General features: G+C 36.3%; 1 pseudogene; it reads left to right on the forward strand.

The window, feature by feature from the left end:
* The first annotated feature begins 1660 nt into the window (after positions 1-1660).
* LOC118576070 lies at positions 1661-2573 on the forward strand (annotated as a pseudogene).
* The last annotated feature ends 6822 nt before the right edge of the window (positions 2574-9395 follow it).

Consider the following 9395-nt stretch of genomic DNA (forward strand, 5'->3'; position numbering starts at 1 on the left):
CTTTAGTTAAATCCATAATAAAATGGTAATGAAAAAAATAAAAAGTGTGTATTGGTACAAGCCTATTTGTTGGGTCTTATAACAACCCAGGGCTTTCTATTGTTTAGACATTCATACCTTCTGTGGACAGTTGACCTATCCCTCTTTTAGTTTACCAATGCAGTGTGGTGTACACACAAACACAGTACGTCCAGGATTCTGCATATGCTGGCATTACAGAAATGCAATGTGGTGGTGTCTCCAATTCCCTCCTCTTTGGTTTCTTCTGGATCTATCTTCAATTGCTGGCTTACTGCATTCATGAACACATGTTGATCATTGTTTCTTTTCTTCTTTGTCTATTATGTATATAGTCATTAACAATCTGCTTCTGAATTTCGGTAACATGACTTTTTTTCTTTCTTCTTCAGTTCTTTCTTTCTTTTTTCTTTCTTTCATTCTTTTTTTAAGCTTCTTTATAATGAACTGTGAAAGTGGACATCCTAACTCCCAAAAAGAGACATCAGAGGTTTGAGTTTTCACAAGGATCATCTGTACAGAGTCACACATTACATCCCCTGGGAGCACCTTCCCACAGTAGTCTGTGAACAGGCTCTCCATCGTGTGTGCAGCTTGGCCCACAAACTTAGTGACTTTTCTAGTCTCTGTGTTCAAATGCCTGATGAGAAGCAACTTAAAGAGGGAAGGGATTTCAAATTAAAAAGTAAATTAAATTTTTTTTATGTAATACCAAAGACATTAAATATCCCTAACATATAAACCTTTTGAAAGACTGAAGTGTATATATAAAATGAAAGTCGAAAGGATTTCATCTAGAAGAAGAAAGAAGATGAGAAAAGAGGGAGGAAAATGCGAGAAGTTCTTGGGTGTATTTTCAAAGGACAGAATGACAATGACGTTACATAAACTGTCACTTTGTATAAGAATTATTTATTAATAATAAAATATTAAATCTTATGGAAAATGGAAAATTTTTTCAAAGTGAGCTAGTGTCTTTTTAAGACATTTTAGTATAAGCCTGGCAGGGTGCCCTGTGCCTTTAATCCCAGCAATCTGGAGACAGAGGCAGGTGGATCTGAGTTTGAGGGCAGTCTAGTCTGCATATTAGCACCAGGATAGCCTGGGATAGAGAAAGACAAACCGTGTTTCATAAAATCAAAAACAAGCAAACAATCAAAAAGACGTTTTAGTATAAAGTGTATTACGTATTTTATCATTCTAAATTCTGTATACAATCTCTCCTCTCTCTTCCCTCTCTCTCTCTCTCTCTCTCTCTCTCTCTCTCTCTCTCTCTCTCTCACACACACACACACACACACACACACACACACACACACACACACATACAGAGAGAACACATACAGAAAAACATACAATTTATAATGGATTCACAAATGCATGAGACCAGGTAAATTAGTGTCTGTGTTCACATTCATGTTTCAGATAATTGGATGCTGAAAGTTTATACATTAAAACTGTTCAGGAATTACTTTCTGTTAATGGCATGTTTAAAAAGCAGACATATGACACCTTCCTATCTGTTGATTGTGGAGTATCTGTAGCACAGGAAAGTGGTCTCAATCTAGTCCTGTTCTAACTGAGCCTTAGTCACATTTTAAAAAAATCTCCTCCCTCCTTGCAGTGAGCATCTTGAGTGGGTGTGATGGAAGGAAACAGGACTGAGTTTGTTCTCAGAGGAATAACAGATCATCCAGAGCTGCAAGTCCCCCTCTTCCTGGTGTTCTTCTTCATCTATGTAATCACCATGGTGGGAAACCTTGGCTTAATCTTCCTCATCTGGAAGGATCCCCATCTTCACACTCCCATGTACCTTTTCCTCGGACATTTAGCCTTTGCTGATGCCTGTACTTCATCCTCTGTGACTCCAAAGTTGCTTATGAAATTTTTAAATAAGAATGACATGATATCATTGGATGAGTGTTTCTCCCAATTTTACTTTTTTTGTTCAAGTTCAACTGCAGAATGTTTCCTCCTGGTAGCGATGGCCATATGACCGCTATGTAGCCATATGCAACCCTCTTCTCTATCTAGTGGTAATGTCAAACAGACTCTGTGTTCAGTTCATGAGTGTGTCATATCTAATTGGACTTCTACATGCCTAACTTCATGTAGGATTGTTATTTAGGTTAACGTTTTGTAGTTCCAATATAATAGACCATTTCTACTGTGAGATTTTGCCACTCTATAAAATTTCTTGCACTGACCCATCCATTATTGCATTGGTTGCTTTCATTTTTGCAATTTTTATACAAGTGAGTACTTTTATGAGCATTATAGTTTCTTATATGCGTGTGCTCTTTGCCATCCTGAAAACAAAGTCCGAGAAGGGTAGAAGCAAAGCCTTCTCCACCTGCAGTGCCCATCTGGCACTTGTCTCTTTGTTCTATGGCACCCTCTTTGTCATATATGTGCTCTCTGGATCTGGCACAGACAATTATCAGGGAAAAATGTATTCATTGTTTTACACCATTATCATTCCTCTGCTAAATCACTTTATATACAGCTTAAGAAATAAAGAAATTATAGATGCCTTAAGAAAACTCACAAAATGATGACTATTTCTGAAAACTTAAAGGTGTTTTCTATCACCAGATTCCCTGTTTAAGTTCATCATAATATTTGGCCCTGTACTTTGCATATAGTAGTGATTTTGTTTTACATAATATTAAGTAAAGCAATAAAATGTAGACTACAAAGCTTGTATTATTATTATTATCATTATTATTATTATTATTATTATTATTATTATTATTACTATTATTACTATTACATATAAAATAGTGAAGTCTTTAAGGAAAGGTAGAGTATAAATTGATTTTGAATTCACACTCAAAGGAGAACCTAAATTGTCCACAAATTATTGTCTTCATAACATTAATAAATTCTTCTTTTCCTAATACATGTGTTTGTTTATTATTGAAACAAAACTCCAAATGTATGGATTTGATTTCTTCTTTTCTTTTATTGATTATTCTTTGTTTCATAAATGTATGCATTGCACATGATTATAAGTACCACCCGATGTCGCCCGCCATCCTCCCACACCCCTGCCGATTCTCTTCTTCCTGTCCAACAGAGCCCTCCCTGCTCTCATGTCTGTCTGTGCAGGCATCCTCCCCTCTGTGTGTTCATGATTCCAATGACCATGCTGAACACAGAAGGTAGTGGTTCACAGAACCCTCCTCTTCCTCTGGCTTTCTGTTTCTTCTCCCACTCGTCCATCATGTTCCTTAAGCCCGTTAGAGTTGTCCCGTTCAGGACTGTGGACTCTAGAGTTGCTTATTTTCAGCACTGTGGTCAGTTTTTTTAAACTTTGTTTTTGGAAAGTTCATATATGAATACAGTATTTAGACCACTTCCACTCGCTGTCTTCCTCATCCAATTTTTTTTCTGTCACCTCCATCCTCTCACATTCAAAAGCCCCATTTTGAGTCCCTACATTAACCATTGTCTTCCACAATAAGAAGCTTCAATGACCAAGGCTGAGAATTGCACTAGTCTATTGCTAATAATCCATCCATTTAGAAAGTAGTTTGACCTCATGTCCATTTAGCACAATAAGAAGTGGTAAATCCAACCCCACAGGGCTTGAGACCACCCTAGCCAGGTGCTTTTGGTCATGTTTACAGTACCAGGGTTGCATTCCTTCTAGGAGTCGGTATAAGATCCAATCACTAGGCCATTGATTAGCCCCTAGCAGTCATCCTGACACTAATCAGTGGACACAAATTGCTTGACAGGTGTCAGGGCCATTGATGAGTGTTTTTCCACTGCAGCCTCAATAGCACCTTCTACGACTCTGAGGGCTGGGGCTACTCTCGGGGAGAGAGCTTCTTGCTTGTCTCCAGGCTGTTGTCTCTCAGTTCTGGGTCAAGAGTGCAGTGTCTTCAGTAATAGAGTCTTACCATGTAGTTCTGGTCAGCACCTAAGAGAAAATGCAACAACTTCACTTTGGGATCTGCTGGTCCCTCCACCGTTAACTCATGGAGAACTATCCTGCACTTGACATTGATATTTTTCTTTAAATACCCATGGATTCTAGTATCAGCAGTGACCAGCAAGTCAAAGTACCTCAGTTAAAATTTCTTTTATTATAGCTATCTATATTGTTAATATTTTAACTCACTCTCAGAGTAGTAGTTTTCCTTGTTTACTCAACTAAAACCTAGTACTTCAAATCTTCTTAATTTTTTCTCTCAGATTTCCTGACATGAGATTATACAAACTGTACATAATAGGGATAGTTTTATTTTTATAATAAGTGTATATTACACATATCATACTGTATTTGATGGAGCCTAAAACACAAAACAAAGAAACAACAAAGCTCATACTAGCAGTAACGTGAATATTCCACTCTAAATACTCAACATCAGACATCAGAACGTTTGTACTTTTTTCATTTGACAGTGGTTGACTTTGCCTTTGGTCAACTCTATTGGCCTTGCATTGCAATTTTCTGTAAGATTTTAAACTTTAGTTATCTGACAGTTATTTACATAGGGCATTCATCCCATCACCCGCTTTCCCCCATTCTGTTCCCTCTGGATACCTTCTTCTTACCTAGTGGCCGGTTTCTGTGTCGCTTTCTCACACACCCACAGTTTTGGTTTACTCTCAGCTTTACTTACCCCTATGGGCACTTTCACACCCCATTTGTACCTTACCAACCTTGGTATTTTCTCTTTTCATTTTGTTTCTGTTTTAATGGCCACATCAAGACTTCACCCCAAATCTCCACATCCTGTTCCTCCTCTCCTGCTCTCTGGCCTGTAAAGATGCCCTCTCAACCTTAATCACAAAAATGAAAAAATTTCAAAACTAAGTTCCTCAATTAGGGGTAACACTCAGAGTTTCTCTGAGTTACATCTCTTACTATAATATTTTTAGCTCTACCCATGTTCCAGGAATTTCCAATCCATTTTGTTTACAGTTCAACTGAAGAGAATTGAATTATGAGATATATATACATATATACATATATGTATATATATATGTGTGTGTGTGTATATATATATATATATATATATATATATATATATATATATATTATGTTAATTTTCTACCCATAATTTGCTGACTGTCTTGGTTGATTATATTTCCCAGATATTGTACACAGAGCAGCAATGATCATGGGTATTCTGGTATCTGCATCAGAGAGTGTAGAGTTATTTGGGTATGTGCACAGCAATGGTATAGCCGGATCTCATGATACTTCATTTCTACCTATTTGAGAAACCTGTGTACTTGCTTCCCTGGTTGTTGCACATGTTTACAATCTCTCCAAATGCTCATAATGGTTCCTCTTTCTTCATGTCATATGAGCATTTATTTTCTTTTTTACATTAATTTTTTCTTTTATAATTCCTTAAATTAATACATAATGTTTCTTCTTCAAAATCTCTCTCAATGTCCTCTCCAAATCTCTTCCATCTCTCACCAAGTACCTTCTTCTTCCCAAGTGATGCCATTAAAATATTGATCCAAGAACACATCAAAAAATCATCCACAATAATCAAGTAAGCTTCATCCCAAAGATACAGGGGTGGTTCAACATATGAAGATATGTCAATGTATTCTACCATATAAAAAACTGAAATAAAAAATCCCACATGGTCATCTCATTAGATGCTGAAACAGCCTTTGACAAAATTCAACACTCCTTCATGATAAAGGTCTTGGAGAGATCAAGGATACAAGGAACATATCTATACATACTAAAAGCAATATACAGCAAGTGGACATCCAACATCAAATTAAATGGAGAGAAACTCAAAACAATTCCACTAAAATCAGGAACAAGACAACAAGGTTATCCAGTCTCTCAATATCTATTCAATGCAATACTCAAAATACAACAAAATTGCAAAGGAGGAAGTCAAACTTTTGCTATTTGCAGATGATATTATAGTATACATAAGTGACCCCAAAAATTCTACCAGGGACCACCTACAGTTAATAAACACCTTCAGTGATGTAACTGAATACAATATTAACTAAAAAAAATTCACCAGCTCTCCTATGTACAAATCATAAATGGTCTGAGAAAATCAGCGAATCACAAACTTTGCAATAGCCACAAATAAAATAAAATATCTTAGGGTAACTCTAACCAAACAAAGGAAAAACATTGTGTAACAAGAACTTTAATTCTTTGAAGAAAAAAAATTGGAGAACATATCAGAAAATGTGGAGAACTCTCATGCTCATGGATAGGTAAGATTAACATAGTAAAAGTGGCACTTTTACCAAAAGCAGTCTACAAGATTCAATGCAATCCCCCTCAAAAATCCAACACAATTCTACATAGCCCTCAAATGAACAACAGCCAATTTCATATGAAAAAATAAACAGGATAGTTTAAACAACCATATCCAATAAAGGTATCACCAACCTTGATTATAAGCTCTACTATAGAACTATAGAAATAAAAACATTATGATATTAGCATAAAAATACAGAGTTATATTAGAGGATTCTAAGCAAACACCCTCATATAAATCCACATATCTATGAAGGCCTGATTTTTTACAAAAAAGCCAAAATTATACAATGAAAAAAGAAAGCATCTTCAACAAATAATGCAGGCCTAACTGGATGTCAGCATATAGAAGAATGCAAATATATCCATATCTATCACCCTTCACAAAATTCACATCCAAGTGGATCAAAGACCTCAACATAAATCTAGTTACAATGAACCTGATAGAAGAGAAAGTGGGAAGTAGTCTTGAACACATTGACATAGGAGACAACTTCCTGAATAGAATACCATAGCACAGACACTGAGAACAACAATTAATAAATGGGACATCCTGAAACTAAAAAGCTTCTGTAAGAAAAGGACACTGTCAATAAGACAAAACAGCAGCCTACAGAACAGGAAAAAATCTTCACCAACCCCACACTTGACAGATTATATATATATCAACATCCTTAACTATCAGGTAAATGCAAATCAAAATGCTCTGAGATACTATCTGATACTTGTCAAAATGGTTTAGATCAAATACACTGATGACAGCTTATGTTGGAGAGGATGTGGAGCAAGAGGAACACTCTTTCACTGTTGGTGGGAGTACAAACTTGTACAGCCAATTTGGAAATCAGTATGGCGGTTTCTCAGAAAATTGGAAATCAATCTACCTCAAGATTCACCTATATCAATTTTGGATATATACCCAAGGAATTCTCAATCATACCACAAGGACACTTGCTCGACTCTGTTCATATGTAAATTGGAGGCAGCATCAGGGCAGAGTGGGAACATGAGGGATTAGGAGGGTTGGGACCAAGATGGAGGGAGAGAGTAATGGAAGATGTATCTTCATGGGTGGTCATTTCAGGATTAGCAAGAAGCCAGGTGCCAGGGAAACTCCCAGGAATCCACAAGGATAACCCTAGCTAAGACTCCTAGCAATAGTGGAAAGGATGGTTGAACTTGCCTTCTCCTGTAATCAAATTGGTGACTACCCTTATTGTCATTATCAAGTAATTGATGAAAGCAGATCCAGATATCCACAGCTAAGCACTGGAACAAGCCTCAGGAGTCCTGCTGAAGAGAAGGATGAGGGAGTGTATCAGCAAGGTCGTGAAGAGGACAGAGACAGCTAACTTGAACTAGTCTGAACACATGGACTATGGACTGACAGCTACAGAGCCTACATGGGACCAACCTAGCTCTCAGCAGGTGTGTGACTGTTGTGTGGTTTGGTCTGTTTGTGGGACTCCTAGCAGTGGATCAGGAACTGTCCCTCTGCTTAATCTGGCTATTGGAATACTAAATATCAAAAATACAGAAAACATACATTTAAAAAATAAGGACTAAGCAGGTGCAATTGGTGTAACAATTTTAATATATTGTATATATGTACATACATGCATGCAATAGTAGTTTTTTGACAAAAAACATGAATTTAAAGGAGAGCAGAGACAGTACATGAGAGTGTTTGGATGGAAGTAAGGAAAGAGAAAAATATTGTAATTAAATTATACTCTTAAAAATGTTCTATGACTATCTCTAATCTTAAAGTTCTAAAATTGAAAAACACTGCATCCAAATATATTTACATTGTTAAGGATATTGTCTTACACTTTTGCAACAATTCTATGGATTTATTGTGACAATTCACATTATATATCCAGAAGCAGCACATGTTGTTTTTTTATGCAATCCAATAACAACAAAAATAATATATTTGTATGTGTGCACATGACAGCATACCTATATCTACATAAATAAAGCACAGAATATTCCTGACCCACGTGTACTTAGAAAAGCTATAACATTTTTTAAAGATGGGTAAGTCACTGTAAACTTTATTGAGAACTGGAAATTTATGGTTGCATCTATTTATGAGTACAAAATGATGTTTTGATAGATGCACACAGTACTTAATGACTAGCCATTGTTATCACGTGGGGAAGATGTCCCAAATATCTTCTTATCCCACTGAAACTTTCCCTTAACAATCATTCCTCAGTCTGTCAACTCTCCAGGCTCTGATAACTGCATATTTTCTCTTCTCTGTGTCTCACTGTTTTAGATTCTGCATTGAAGTGAAACTAGGAAATACTGGGCCTTCTGGGTTGTATGATTTCATTTGACATATCTTCCAGATACATCTGTGGTTTTCCAAGGGACAGAGTTTCCATCTTTTGAATAGTATTCTTTCATGAGTACATGCGTATGTACACCTCATTTGCTTTGTCAGTCCACCCATTAGTGGGCATGTGGACACTTTAATACAGTGGGCATTGTGAAGAATATTGTAGTGGACATGAGAATTCAGACCTCACCTCAGAGCACAGATATAATAGGGTTTCTTGTTGTTTTATAGAACCAGTTCAACCTGTTAAGAACATACATGATTTTGACTCTAAGATGTTGATCAAATAACTATTCTTAATCTTAATTTCATCACTGGCAAAGCAAAGTTACTAATGAGTACCTACAAAGTTTCCCAAAGATTCAAGTGGGAGACTGAAAGGGAAGTTTCTTGTCATTGGTGACAAAATAGAGACACATGTAACGGTGACTTGAATTGTACTGGTGATTGTTTTACTTATTGGTAAATGAAGCTGTGCATCTCTTTTGCAAGAGAATAGAGTTTGAGGAGGGCAAAAATGAAATGTGTGCTATTCACAGGAAATTTAATTTAGTTCAGTTCACAAAGCAACTTTTACACATAGTTCATTGCATCTTTAAGTTTACATGGAAGTTGACAGAGTGAATGAAGGGAAAATACCAGCACAGGTAAATCCATTTTAAAGAAATTGCCTCTATTTTTAAGGATAATTATAACATTTTATAGCCAAATGCATCAGACTGAAACATTAAGCCATTGGACTCTTCCTTCCTAACCATGATACAA

This window comes from Onychomys torridus, unplaced genomic scaffold, assembly GCF_903995425.1.
Source record: "Onychomys torridus unplaced genomic scaffold, mOncTor1.1, whole genome shotgun sequence".
NCBI lineage: Eukaryota > Metazoa > Chordata > Mammalia > Rodentia > Cricetidae > Onychomys > Onychomys torridus.